This window comes from Castor canadensis, chromosome 1 (genome assembly GCF_047511655.1).
Source record: "Castor canadensis chromosome 1, mCasCan1.hap1v2, whole genome shotgun sequence".
Lineage (NCBI taxonomy): Eukaryota > Metazoa > Chordata > Mammalia > Rodentia > Castoridae > Castor > Castor canadensis.
Genome location: NC_133386.1, coordinates 71770798 through 71785145, shown reverse-complemented (window position 1 = coordinate 71785145; position 14348 = coordinate 71770798). Strand labels below are relative to the sequence as shown.

Below are 14348 nucleotides of genomic sequence, written 5' to 3'. Positions count from 1 at the left end.
AGGGCACCTTGAGTTTCTCCATCCCTTTCTGCCTCACCCTTTCTTCTTTTTGACAGATCCCCATATGCAATATACAAAGGACTGAAGAACAACTAACACCGATTCATAATTTAACTATGAGTTCAGACATTTACACACACAAGGAAACTATCTCTCCACGTAATCCTAGCATATACGCTATGAGCTAATATTTCAATTTGCCTGCAGAATAGACAGATGTCAGAGGAATTTACTACACACATTTATGATTACTAAATGGCAAGTCTGAAGCCTTCTAAAATCCAAAATAAAAGCACTAACGATAGTACTTTATTCCATGGCTGAATATTCCATTTCTGGTACCCACCTCCCTCCTCAGTGATGTTCAAGTTTCAGGATTAGCCAATAGTATCAAAGTGGGAAAGCAATGCATTTTTAAGGACAGAACACTAGAAGGAAATTTTTTTTTAAATTGCAACCATTCAAAGTTTTGTGGTGAAATTATAAACTCCTGAAAAACTGAATTTATAATGGAAACGCTGACAGACCTTTCACTGGCGCACTTTGAATGCAACACTGTAATTTAGCAATCTCTCTTATAGACTAAAGACTAATCCTAACAAGATGTCAGTTTTGACTCACATTTATTATTACCTGCAAGAATGAAAAATGCCGTTTACTCGCGAGCTGTTGAAGAACCAGGGTGGGGCGACAACACATTTTAAGCAAGACGCCCGCTGCCTTACTGAAATAGCCCTCTCCCCCAGAGGAGTGGCAGGCAGCCTTTCACGCTCAGCTTCTTTCATGTCAGCCTGAGTCTTCGCAGCCCGACATGCCTTTACTACATGTTACATTTTAATGATCTGAGAAAACCGTTATCAGATTTAACATCTCTAATTTTACTCTAAACAGACAAAAGCAAAAAAAAAAAAAATCTCATTAGGCATCATCTCCGCCAAGGTTCCCACTAGGCAGGAAAGGATTTTTATCTGTAGTAATTACCCTTTTTAGTTAAATACATTCAACAGATGAAATTTACACAGAGTGAGAGACTGCAGCACCAGACAGCGAAGGTGAAAATCGAGGAACGCTGCGTCTCGCCAGCCGCGGGCTCGCGGGGAGTCTGCAGCTGCGTCTCGGGGGTGGAGCGCCCTAGTCCCTCTAGTTTCCCCGCGGCCACGGGTGACAGCAAAGGCGGTGACTAGGCGGGCAGATTGCGAGGCGCACCTTTTGGGGCCACAGTCAAAACCACAAGAACTCCCCCCCCCAACTTGCCAAAGTTGCATACACGCAAGAGCATGCTAGTAATACCCGGTGCGCCCACGACCCCCGAGGACGGGGTGCGCGGCCCTTCAGACACGTACACCCGGCCCTGCCCGTTTGCTTTCTCCAAGTTCCTGCAAATCCTCTGCCAGACCAAGGTCGCCGGGATGCTCGAAAAGTCCCCTTTCGCGGACACCTGGAGCAACCCAGGATCGCCGCCCGCCGCCTCTCCGCGACTCTTGGTTCCTGAACACCCACCGGGCGAGAGAACTGTGAGACCCATAGAGAGCCTCGATGTGGGGAGTTGGAGAGAAGTGTCCCCTGGATAAACTCGTGTCCCAGGTGGAGCCCTGGGGCTTGGAGACTGAAGTGTACGGTGTGGGTGTGTGTTGCAGGACGTCGGGGAGAGGGGCAAGGTGTCCCTCTCAGAAGGCATGAGCTCCTGGGTTGAGCTCCGCGGAACGCATTCCGACAATCCCATCATTGGCTAGTAGGGATTCCACTTAGGTCTGCGCCGCAAGGCCCCCAGCTACCTCTTCCTAGGACCCTAAACTTGAGCTCTAATTCCCTGCCAGTCGCGGTGGTCCGGGCCACCCGGCGGCGGCTGACAGCTGAGCGCAAAGGCGCGGCGCCCGCGGTCTTCGCAGAGCAGCACTGGATGCGGATGCGGTGGGTAGGGAGGAGGCCGCCCGGCCTGGCGCGGGGATCGCAGGCTAAGGACCCGGGCGTCCGGGCCTCTCCGGGCCGGGGCAGGGCCGTGGATCTGACAGCTGCTCTGTCTCCCGCGGACGCGCGCCTCCCTCCAGCCCGCCCTCCCCACGCCTGAGTTATTACCCTCTGCTCCTCCTCCCCCTGCTGTTCCAAAACACCCAACGACCCGAGCAAAATACAATGCCGCCTCGCCAGCCGTAAACAGCCGGGCGGGAGAGCGCACATTTGCAGCCGCGCGTCCGCCGGCTCCGCTCCCACCCCCTTCCCGTTCCTAGAAAATGCCATAAAAGCGGGCAGGGCGCTGGGCGGGAGGCTGCACGCCGGGCGGCCGCGGCTCCCTTCCCGCGCGGCTTTCCCCACGCCTTCCCGCCAGCTCCACGCACCCGCTCCCCCCTCTAACCCTCAGCAAACTTGCCCCGCCGCCCCGCCTGGCGCTGGGGCCCGCGGCCCGGGGCCGGGGACTCACCTCGACTGAGAACTTTGCGTCCTTTTCCAAAAGCCTCCTCTTCCCTGCGTCTTCCCAGCCCGCGGCCCCCTCCCGGCAGCCGGCGCGGTGGGCGGTTCGGGGGTCACCGAAAGCTCGCGGAGGGGACGCGCATCACATGGCAGCTCGTTCCCAGCCCCCCGAGTGTGCCGGGAAGGGGGAGGGGAAGGGGCGAGGGGAGGCCCGGGAGAAAGCGAGAGCCGGGCGGCGGCGGGAGTGGGCAGGCGGGGTGGCGAGGGCGGCGGCGGGCGCTCACGTTAGCGCTGCTGCGACCGCAGCCCGGGCGTGCACGGCCGCTGCTGCTGCTGCTGCTGTGCTGCTGAGGCGGCGGCGGCTCGGCGCTGTTTGCTCCGCGCCGCGCGGCTCGCGCTCTCCCCGGAACGCCCACACTCTCAATCGCTACATTGTTGACATTCGGCGCTGACGTCATCCGCTCCCCATTCACAATAACTTTACGGGAGCCGGGCAGCGCACCTCCCCGGCCGCTGGGGCGCCGTACGCCCGGCGACTAGCGTAAGCCGCTCCGCGAATGGCGCTCCGGGGGCGGGGGCGGGGGCGGGGGCGGGGGCGGGCGCGCGCGCTCAGCCGGCTCGCGGGAGGGGGCGCGCCTCACACCGTCGCGGCCGCCGATCTCCCCGCTTTGTGCGGCCGAGCGGCTGGGAGAGCCTTCGCCTTTACCCGCCCGGCTGACCGGCTGCCTCGGCCAGGCCTTGGAAGACAAGGGTTTGGGGGTTATTATGGTGAGGCTAGTGGTGGAGGTTTAGTGTGGCACATGTGGAAGGTGCCAGAGCCCTAGGCACTAGCACTGCACCCCGGAGAGAGGAGCCAGACCTCAAAACCTGGGATTCCTGGGTTGTCTATCCTTTCCCGGGAGGGACAGGAAAGGATGCTTCAAGAACCACTACAAAGCTAACCTGAACCTCTTTTGGGGGACTGCGCCCTGGAAGAGCAGCCTCCGCCCCATGAGAGATGGTGGTGTTTGGATCCTTTTCAGTAGAGCCTAGGCCTGCCCCACTGAGTGAGCCTTTAACCTCCCCACGCCAGGCTTTGGAAAGAGCGCGATCTATTTCGAAGCGTAAATTGAGAGCTAGTCTTTCCACCTTTAGCCATCTCCTACTGTGTTGCAGCCACTTTCCCCTGCCTTTCACGCTGGAATCTGCCAGGGTGTTGCTGCCCTATCAGAAGAAAGCTTGCTTGTAGTTCGAATTTTAAAGAGAGTAATTAGGACTTAGGCTGAACATACCTTTGCAATAAAATAAGGTTGTGTTAGTGTTGTGCTGGTGCCTGCAACTTCACCCCACACCAAGGCCTGGAAATTCTGCCGTTTCCCTGAACATCTATAACCTGGCCCCCTTGTGTAAGGCAGTGTTCCATATTATTACATGTGGTGCTGATTTTTAACGTATATTATAAAACTTTGGCTCGCTCTACTGAAAGAAGGATCATAAATCCCCCCTGTAAAACGGGCACTGGTAATATGCTGAGGAAGCAGTGGAGCGTCGCCCTGGGAGTCTTGTGATATCATCCAAGGTGTTGCTCCAACCACCTTCATTTGAAGACTGAGTTTTAAAAGGTCTCTGTTTGGAATGTCTGTGTGGAAAGCTAAGCGAGGGCCAAACGCAAGCCAAAGGTGCTGAGCTAATTTTTCTAACAGCATAGCATGCCACAGCCTCCACCCTTAAGTCTGGGAGATTTTCTCTGCTAAACACTCTGGTTTTCAGATGAGGAAAAGTCTCAGAGCGAGGAGTTGCCTTTGGTCTCCTGATCTATTGCCCCTTGGAACAAACACCCTGCTTCTGAAGTTCCTGCCTGACTCCCCAGACTGGCCTGCCCAGGCCATTCTTACAGTCTTGGGAATGGTTCTGCTTCTGCAGTTGTCATTCTTGTGAGTACGTGGTAGTGAAAAACTTCGCGCATCTTATTAGCGCCAGTACATGTTTCCTTACAATAAAGAGAACATCTGTATGAAGATGCATTAATTCATTTCTTTCAAGCAGGCCATGGCTGCCCACTGTGTGAGTGGAGCTGAGCACAGCAGTGTGGAGCTGGCGAGGAGGGGATGCTGCCTCCTCATTTGCAGTCCCAGATAATACAGCCTAAGCGAGGAGGTGCAACTAATTCATATCTGCTTGCCTAAATACTCAGACTTTGGCTTTGGGGGTTGAAATTCTCAAGTATGAGATAGGCCAGCAAGTAGAGATGAAAAACTCCCAATGCCTCTATAAGAGGTTCATATAAGTCATTCAAGGTAGCCACATTAAAACTAGTTGACCTAGAAGGTTATGTTCAGTTCTGTAATCACATCCTCTGACTGCAAAGAAGACAAAAATCTTTGCCTTGAAGTCTAGTAGAAAGTTATTTTATTTTCAATAGTTAGAAGCAGATTATTGGAATTAAATCCTGACAATATATTCAAAACTCTATGAAATTAGAACGGTAAGTCAAGTATTAGATGCTCTTTCCACTGCACTGCCATAGACGTTGGGCTATGGACAGCCTCAGCACTTCGTTCTATTTGCTAGCCAGTGCCTGTGTTGTGCCACTGCTCTGACACTTCAGGCGTTTACGATGGGAAACAGATGCAGGTCTTTCCCTCTGTATATTTATGGCAGTAACCTGAGTAGAGGTCAATTTTTTTCCCATGCCTGGAACAGTCAACCTTTTCTGGCACGTTTTTTTCCTACATAATTACATGTGTGTTTTGATCCAGAATATGGGCTTCATCTGTGATGCATTTCTAAGAATGATAGGGTTTGGAAAGACAAAAACCTTGTACCAAAGCATTGAAGCTAATTAACTTTATTTCTTGAAATCTCCTTGATTTTATAAAATAAAGCAGGAAAAAATATGATATTTAGGAAACAAAAGAATGAGGAAAGGAAGACAGAAGAAAGACAGGGAAATTCTGGAATAGAGCGCTTCCCTGCATTCTATTCAGAATGCAATGATATTGGGAAGATGCAGTGGTTTTCCTTAAGGCAAAACAGTAGACAGAATTTCAAATGTGGTACCTTGAATAAAACATAGCAGAGCAAAGTTAACATCCAATGAAATCTGATAAAAGACAGTGGGATGCTAAGGAAGAATGCCAAAGCCAGGAGGAGCCAAGTTGTGGAAGGAAGTTGTGTTGAGAATTCTTCTCACTGGCACAAGTTCCTCAGAATTATGACTAGTGTTTATTATGTCAAAACCAGATGTTATAAAGTATACCTGAACCACTAAACCTTGGCTTAGTAACACACAGCTGACACTTCAAAGAACTGAAGGAGAAGAGGAGGGAAAGTGACCGAGGCATAACTTGTGACAAAATGGGAAGACATTTATATGGGTCTCTGCAGAGAATGACGATGATCTGGCCTTGACTCCTAAAGGATCACTCTGCATGCTAGATGAAAGGGAAGCAGAGAGACCAGGTAGGAGGCTTTTGAGATAGGCTGGAGGGACTAGAATAACAGCCGTAAATGGGATCTAGGTACACTTTCAAAGTTAGACATGATTTATTGATGATTCAGTTGTGGAATGTGCACAAAAGAGGAGTCAAAGGAAATTCTGGATTTTGTCCTCAGTGAGCTAATCACTAATTTCACTTGGTGAGATGGGGATGACTCCAGGAGAAGCAGGAATAGGTGGGAAGCTCAAGCATTTGGTTTAGGATATCATAAATTTCAGATGCCTATGAAAGATCTAAGCAGAAAAGTTGACCAAGTGACTAGAATGAGAATTTGGGAGAGAGGTCCAGACTAGAAGTAGAGATCTGCATGGTATCAACATAGAGCATCGAACACGGGAAGAGATGGGAAGGGAAAAGAGATCTGAGGATTAAAATTTGGGGCGGTCCAACAGCAGAGGACAGGAAGATGAAGAAAATAAGGAAGATCCAGCCAAGGAGGCTGAGAAGCAGCCACCGTGAGAGCAAAGGGAGAGGGAGTGCAGCATGCTGGAAGCCACGTGGAAGAGGATGTTTTGAAAATCTGGGAGTGGTTAGCTGTGCCAGTGCTGCTGATGGATAAATAAGATGAGAAAACACATCATTGACTTTTATGTTTGGTGACCTAGAAGTTGCTGGTGTCTTGGACGGGGGCGGGGTGACAAAGATGAACCCTAGCTGGAGTGATTGAGAGTGAGAAGGAAGTAGAAGCCTGGAAACCACTCCTTGCAGGAGCTTTGCTGTGAAAGGGGAGATGGGTGGAAGGTGATAGGAGAAATTAGAGCTTGCTGGGGGAATGATCTTGCCTGGGTTGGGTGAGGGGAGAGAAAGAGAGAATATAAAGAGCAAGGGGATGATTTCTGGAGTGGGAGAGCTGAACCTGTCGTGGGGCCAGACCAGTTCACCCCTGGCCTGGAAGGAAGGCAGTGCATGTGGGATTTGCAGGGAGGCTGAAATGTGGGGAGGGAAACTCTGAGGAGTCTTGGTCCGTATGGCTATGTTTTCCTAGAGACTATAATAATGGATTAGGGCAGGGTGTGGGATCTGGGGGAGTGAGGAAAGGTATGAACCTGTGCCAGGAGAGGCAGCAAGATTGCTGGGCAGCACAGGCAGTCTTGGAGGGTCACTCCTGGGGTCTCCCTGGACATGCTATTGCCAAGAAGAGTGATTTCTCATTGTACCGGATTTCACACAAGTGCTGAGAAGTGATGAGGGCATTCCAAGCTAAAGAGCACTGTCGTTTCTATGGTAACAAGGGTCACACAAAAACTCAATTTCTAGTTATTGTTAAATTTGGCTGGCAACCTTTTCTTTTTGAACCATACATCTCTTTTTTTGTCTCAGTCCTACTTCCCCAAAGATCACCCCAGTTTCTCAGAAATAGTCCCGACAAGAGAGCTGTGTTCTTACCTTGCTGTCTAAAGTGATAAAACTCAAGATTTACTTCCACACTAAAGCACTGATGCCACTATTAACCAAAAACTTAGGTGAAATAAACTAATTTTTCAAAATGTACAACACGGGTGTCTATTATGATGATGAGAGGTAAAAAAATTAGTTTTCATTTGACCCCATGCTTTAACTTTAAAAACTGTAAGTATGTAGTCAAAACTATACACTTAACAAATGCAAGATTTTCTATTTAATTGATTTTAATTATTTTAATGTATTACAATAATATTTTAAATTATTGAGATAGAAATTGTGTTTACTAGAATTTATAGTAACAAAAAAATTAAGAATCTGCAGAAGAATTTTTTATCATGCAGAAAGAAAATGGAGAACTAGAAATAGCTTACAGTGGAGAATTGGCTAAATCAGTAGTTATTCATATATAAAATGGAATACCATGAAGTCATCAAAAATCATGTTGAAGAAGTATGTATATAGTATGTCAATGTGCTACAATGTATTTAAAAACAATTTGCAAAATGGTATTTATGGTATGATCTCATTTATAAAAAATTGCCTATTCGTGTATAGAAAAAAAGTCTGGAGGAATTTATATATAGTATTAAAGTGATTCTCTCAAAAAGAAGAGTTTATGAGTGATTTTTCTTTTGACTAACTTTTAAACAAATTTTCTCTAATATAAACGTATTAATTCTGTAATAAAGAAAGCCAATGAAAGTTGTAACATTCAAGATGTCTGCAATTAAATTCTAACACAAACTTACATGTTATAGGTATTGAAAGGGAAAAAAAAAACATTATGAGGGTTGGAACAGCCAGGAAAACTTCCACCAAGAAGGTAGAATTGAGCTGAAGTTCAGGGGTTGAAAGGATATAGAGTGGTAGCTGGATGGTCAACAAAAGGATCCCTGGAGGCTGGGCTTTGAGCTGCCCAAGGCATCCACATGCTTGCCTTTGGAAAAGAGAAAGACACTGAGATGTGAAGAAGTAGAAGGGTACAGGAGGCCACGCCTACGCTTTGGCTGGCAAGCAGCACTGTAGTGACAAAAGGCCATTGTAAGGCTGGTTTGTTTCTTCAAAATGTAGATTTTTCCTTCCTTTTCCTACCATTGGCCAAAACCTTGTACCTGTTAGAAAGTCCCTAGCTGGGCCTAGTGTTTCACACCTGTAATCCCAGCTACTTGGGAGATGGAGGTAGGAGGATTGTGGTCCAAATCAGGCTGGGGCCAAAGCATGAGACCCTAACTGAAAAACAAACTAAGATAGAAGGACTAGGGGCATGGCTTCTCATGTAGTAGAGTGCTTACTTAGCGAAGTGTGAGACCTGAGTCCAATTCTCTGTACTGCCAAAGGGAGAGGGGAAAGAAAGCAACCCCTCGCCTGTCTTCCTTCTTTCTTTCTCTTTCTTTCTTTCTTTCTTTCTTTCTTTCTTTCTCTCTCTCTCTCTCTCTCTCTCTCTTTCTTTTTTCAAAAATTCCTTGAGCATTTACAGCCTATGTACACGCAGTACTCTAGCCTTTGGGTATGCATAGTCGGGCTCGTGAACCAATAGGGAAGATGGACAGGTTAACAAAGGACAAAGGAGGTTGCCCACTGACTCTGCTTTGGAGAGTTTGGGAGAGCTTCCTGGAAGAGGTGACAGCAGATCTGGAGTCTGTAGGATAAGGAAAGTTTGTCAAAAGATGTTAGAAGTTCATTCCAGGCAGGAGAATTGGAATAGTGAATTGAGATGGTTGGAAGTGAGAGTCAGTAGTAAGATATAGAACTGGAAAGGTAGACATGGACCAGAAATATGAAGATTTAATTTTATCCATAGGACAAAATTCCCCTCAAATTTTTCCAATGAAGGGTTCATAATGGCAGAGGAGATGGAAGAGGCTGGAGACAATAGCTGAAATCCTGGCACCTAAACCAAGGCAGTGAGGGGGCCAGAAAACAGAGTAAGTGGACTTAGGGGTCACTTGCATACAGGTGATGGAAGAAAGACAGGACCAACAAGGGGGCAGAAGGATGGGAAACTTCTAGCTTGAGTGGCTAGGCGGGAACTGGTCCTGGGAAGCAAGGAGGATGGTGAGATCACTCTCGCAAAGGATGAAATCAAAAGGAGGGAGGACCAGGGCTGGGACTTGGAGGAACAACTGAGTTGTGGATAGGTTCATGAAGGAGACAGGAGTGGAGTAAACAGGGACGCAGAAAGTCCAGAGACTGTAAAGTTGAGGAAGACAGGGAAAAGGACCTCAAAGAGTTTCAATGAAGCCCCTGGGAACAGCATCCTAAGAAAGTCCTCCTGAAGACAGCAGGGAGTTCTAGACTCACTGCATGAGGAGGAGGGAAGGAATGGGAGACGTGGAACCCCGGATGGGTGGAGAAAGGCAGGAACCTGAGTGAAGGGAGAGGTGGGAAGTAAGGAAATGGAGCAGATAGCTGTAGCAGCAATTGATACGGAGCAGGAAACAGAAACCCAGAGTCTGCTGCAGGAAGTGGCCACGGGCCAGGAGGAAGAAAGAATGTGAGTGTTAAACTGTAGGACAGGGAAGTCCTCCACTTCTCTCCTCTGAAAATGGGGTTCCAGGGAAATCCAGGAAAAGGTGACACTAAGGTTCTGAGGCTTCAAGGTGAGACTTGGAGATGGAGGAAGGGAATTTGGGGAGAGAGCCGGATCTTCTTTCACCTGAAACAGGAAAGGAGGTGATGAGTTTGAGGTCAGGTACACAAAGTAGTAGTGGTAGTACTGGTAATAATAATAATAATAATCACAAGATCACTTGGCTTTTAGTCCCTCTTAAAAAAAAAAACTGTAACAATGTTTTTTCCTTTCCCTCCTCAGAGCTTGTTATGATACCTGGCTTTTTCTAAACTAAGTAATTAACAAGTGTCCATCTCTTTGTTCTGCCTACTTCAAAACGATGGTTTTGATCAATAAAGTGATTTGCAGCTTTTATTATATGTTTACTTGAAAGAAACCCAAAAAAGCTTGGCCACAGACGAAGTAATCTGACAACTTTCAAGAGACTATAAAGGAAATGTCTGAGATTTTTCTCAAATAAAAACGTACTTGAATTATTTTCCTCAACCCAGCTGTGATTTTTTTTCGAGGGGCACAGAGTATTGAGTTCACTAACACCGTAGCCATTTCCCCCAAAGAATATGAAAGACCATACTTACGGTTTCTAGTCTATTTTTAAAAAATTGTTTATGTGGTATAATTACACAGGTCATCCAAGCTGAACAGTGCGAACAACCACGTGCTGGTCAGAGCAGCTGTTGAATGTCCGTGTGTGTGCATCCCGCACAGCGCCGGTGTGAACGACAGAGGTTTGGGCTTCATCTGTCTGTCTGTGTTCCCCAGATGCTCCCTACATAGATCTGCACTGTGACACACTGAGGAGTTCACATCTCTGGTTTCATTGTCAGGTGCATGCAGAAACCTGGTGCCTCGTGCCCAGACTTGAACGGAGCCTTTGGTGATTTTGCAGAAGGATGAAAACATCCAGGTACTCAGTGTCCAGATTCACTTCAGCACTCTCTGGATTTATGGCTTTGCCCAGGTCTTGCCAAAAGCAAGATCCTATTGGTAGGTTTCCTCTGTCCTTAATTTTCTGAGCTTGGAAAGGGAGGTATCACAGAAGTGGGTTGGTTTGCGATGGGTCTTAGGATTGACACTGGGCCACAGTCCAGAGGCTGACCAGATGCTAAATCCGAATGCTACTTATGAATTTATTTATTATAATCCTACGTGGTTATTGTTGAGACACCTGACTTCATTCTGGAGAGCTAAGGGAACACTAATTCTTTTCTTTCAACCTTTACTTTTTCAAATTCAGTGATAGACAAAATGTTTATCTATGTCTGGAATTACCTGTTGCCTGCTGCCTTGCCAGTAGATTCATTTCAATAATAGACAATATCTTTTAAAAGTAATTTATCTTAAAATAATGTCAAACTTTTACAAAAGTTGCAAGAGTGATACACAGAGCTACCGTATCTTCTTTTGCCAGATAGTCTGCTGGTTAATATTTTAACATTCATTCCATCTGTCTGTCTCTCTATATAAATATATCCACATACACACACACACCCATCATCATTATTCTTTTTCTGAATAACTTCAGAGTAAGTAGTCAGAGCTGGCAGATAGCTCAAGTGATAGAGCACCTGACTAGCAAGCACAAGGCCCTGGGTTCAAGCCCCAGTACAGCCAAAAAAGAAAGAAAAAGTAGGTAGTCAGCATTATGCTCCATCAGTGCACATTTTTGAAAGCAATGACACAACTTAACCACAGAATAAACCAGGAAGTTGGCATTGCTTTGCTACTTATGTCTAATCCAGACACCCTATTTAAACTTCACCAACGGCCCCAACAATCCTCTCTTTTTCTCTTCTGGAAGGAGAGCTGCGTCAGAATCCTAGGTTACATCAGTTGTCACATCTCTTTAGTCTTCTTCCATGTATAACAACTCCCTGCTGATGGCTCAGTCCAAGCCTCTCCCCACCCCTATCATCTCAGGGGACAGGAAGAGGAGGGAGAAAGGAAACAGAATGGCACCTCTTTTCACCATTACCAGGCTCAAAGTGTTTGATGAAATTTCTGGAGCTACTCATTTAAGATTTGTGCAGCCTTTGCTTGTAAGGTATGATTCAATTAAAAAAGAGAGTCAGATAAGGTGAAAACTAGTATTTGTGCTTGGTCTATAGCTAATAAAGAATCCCGAGGGAATGGAGAAACTTTTCCTTGCTAGGACTTAGCATATGCTGTTCTTTCCACCTCTTTTCTGTCCTGGTGAGTTCTCCTCATCCTGCTCCCAGCTGAGGAAACCTTCTTTCCCCACGACCCAGGGCAGATCCTCCCTGTGGCTGCCTTGGACTGATATCCTTTACAGTGTTTGTTACAGTTATATCCACCCCCCCCCAACCCCTTTAAATTTTTACTTCAAAATTGTGATAAAGTATGCAAAACATAAATTTTACTCTTTTTTTGAGATGGGATTTCACTATGTTGCCCAGCTTAGTCTTAAACTTGTGTACTCAAGTGATCCTCCCGATTCAATCTCTTCAGTAGCTGGGACTACAGGCACATGTCACCACATCTGGCAGATCTACCATCTTAACCATTTTTAAGTGTACCATTCAGCAGAACATTCATACTGTTATGCAGCCATCACCACCATCCATCCCCAGCACTCTTTCATATGCAAAACCAAAACTCTGTTAAACAACAACCCTCATTCTGTCCTCCCCAACCCCTGACAACCGCTCTTTCACTATCTATCTCTATGAATTTGATTATATTGGTACCAATTTCTTCATGTCCTCACCAACACTTATTTTCTGTTTTTTTCTCTCTGTGGGTATGTTGTTTCTATAGCAGCCATTTCAATAGGCGTGAAGTAATATCTCATTGTGGTTTTGATTTGCATGTCTCTAATGATTAGTGATTTTGAGCACTTTTCATGTACTTCCTAGCCATTTATATATTTTCTTTGGAGAAATGTCTATTCAAGTCTTTTGTTCATTTATTAGCTGGGTTACTGTGTTGTTACTGAGTTGTAGACGTTCTTTATGTATTCTAGATATCAATTCCTTATCAAGAATATGATTTGCAAATATTTTCTGTCATTCTATAGTATTCTTTTTCACTCTGTTCACTGTATCCTTGATTCACAGAAGTTTTAAATTTGGAGATAGTCCCATTTGTCTATTTTTACTTTTGTTGTCTATGCTTTTGGTGTCATATCCAAGAAATCATCACCAAATTCAATGTCAAGGAGCTTTCCTTCTGTGTTTTCTTTGAAGAGTTTTATAGCTTTGGCTCTTATACTCAGTTCTTTGATTTGTTTTGAGTTAATTTTAGCATATGGTATAAGGTTAGCATCCAACTTCACTCTTCGGTATGTGAATATCCAGTTTTCCCAATATCATTTTTTGAAAACCTGTCTTTTCTCCACTGAATGGTCTTGCCAAGTTTGTCAGAAGTTATTTGGTTTTATATGTGAGGACACACTTCAAGGTTGTACTGGTCTGTCTTTATGTCAGTAGAATGCTATTTTGATTACTGTAGGTATTTTTCTGTTTTGTTTTTGCAGTACACCTTGTACTTCCTAGGCAGGTACTCTATCTCTTGAACCTTTCCATCAGCCCTTTTTATATTGGTTATTTTGAGATAGAGTCTTTCTTGCTTTATGCTCCAGCTGGCCTGAATTGTGATCGGCCTATTTGTGCTTCACCATGTACTGGAATGACAGGTACAGCCACCACACCCAGCCATAGGTTGAGATGGGGTCTTTCGAACTTTTTTACCCAGACTGACTTCAAACCACAATTCTCTCAATCTCTGCCCCCAAGATACAGGTGTGAGCCACTGTGCCCAGACTGATTACTACAATTTTGCAAAAAGTTTTGAAATCAGACCTCCAAATTTGTCCTCTTTTTTTCAAGATTATGTTGGCTACTCAAGGTCTCTTGAGATTCCATATGAATTTTAGTATGAATTTTTCCATTTCTGCAAAAATTTCACTGGAATTTTAATAGGAATTACATGAAGCTATTTTGTATAGTGATGTTTATTAAGTCTTCAAATCCATGAACATGAGATATCTTTCCATATATTTTATGTAGTTTTCCAGTATTCAAGTTTTTTTGCCTCATTGATTAACTTTATTCACAAGTATTTTATTCTTTTGATGCTATTATAAATTGATTCTTAATTCCCTTTTTGAGTTGTTAATTTATTTCTCCTCTTTTGAATGGAATGATTTGTTCAGTTTTTATCTCTTTCTTCAGGCTCAAAGTTTCAGGATGGCAGACACAAAGTTGAGTTTTGTTCGTAACTGTGCTCTCAGGTTCTCTGTATAACAGAGTATGGGCTTAGGGAATACTAGTTAAGGCTGGCGTGGTAGACTCACTATCTATTCTTACGTGTAAACAATGGATATACTGATTTTGAACAACTTATCTTTTATTTATTTATTTATTTTTGCTGTACTGGGGTTTGAATTTAGGGCTTTATATTTGTATACTTGCTAGGCAGGTGCTCTACCACTTGAGCCACTCCACCAACTTGACTTACCTTGA

The 14348-nt window shown here is 45.3% G+C and overlaps 1 protein-coding gene across 4 annotated transcripts in view; it reads right to left on the bottom strand.

The window, feature by feature from the left end:
• The window catches only part of Bach2 (BTB domain and CNC homolog 2), a 355873-nt gene extending 353085 nt beyond the window's left edge, over positions 1 to 2788 (bottom strand). For 2 of the 4 annotated variants that reach the window (XM_074078073.1, XM_074078055.1), the window contains exon 1: positions 2420 to 2687. The gene's annotated coding sequence lies outside the window, so the exon portion shown is untranslated. The other 2 variants (XM_074078063.1, XM_074078083.1) reach the window with 2 other exon arrangements.
• Positions 2789 to 14348: the final 11560 nt, after the last annotated feature.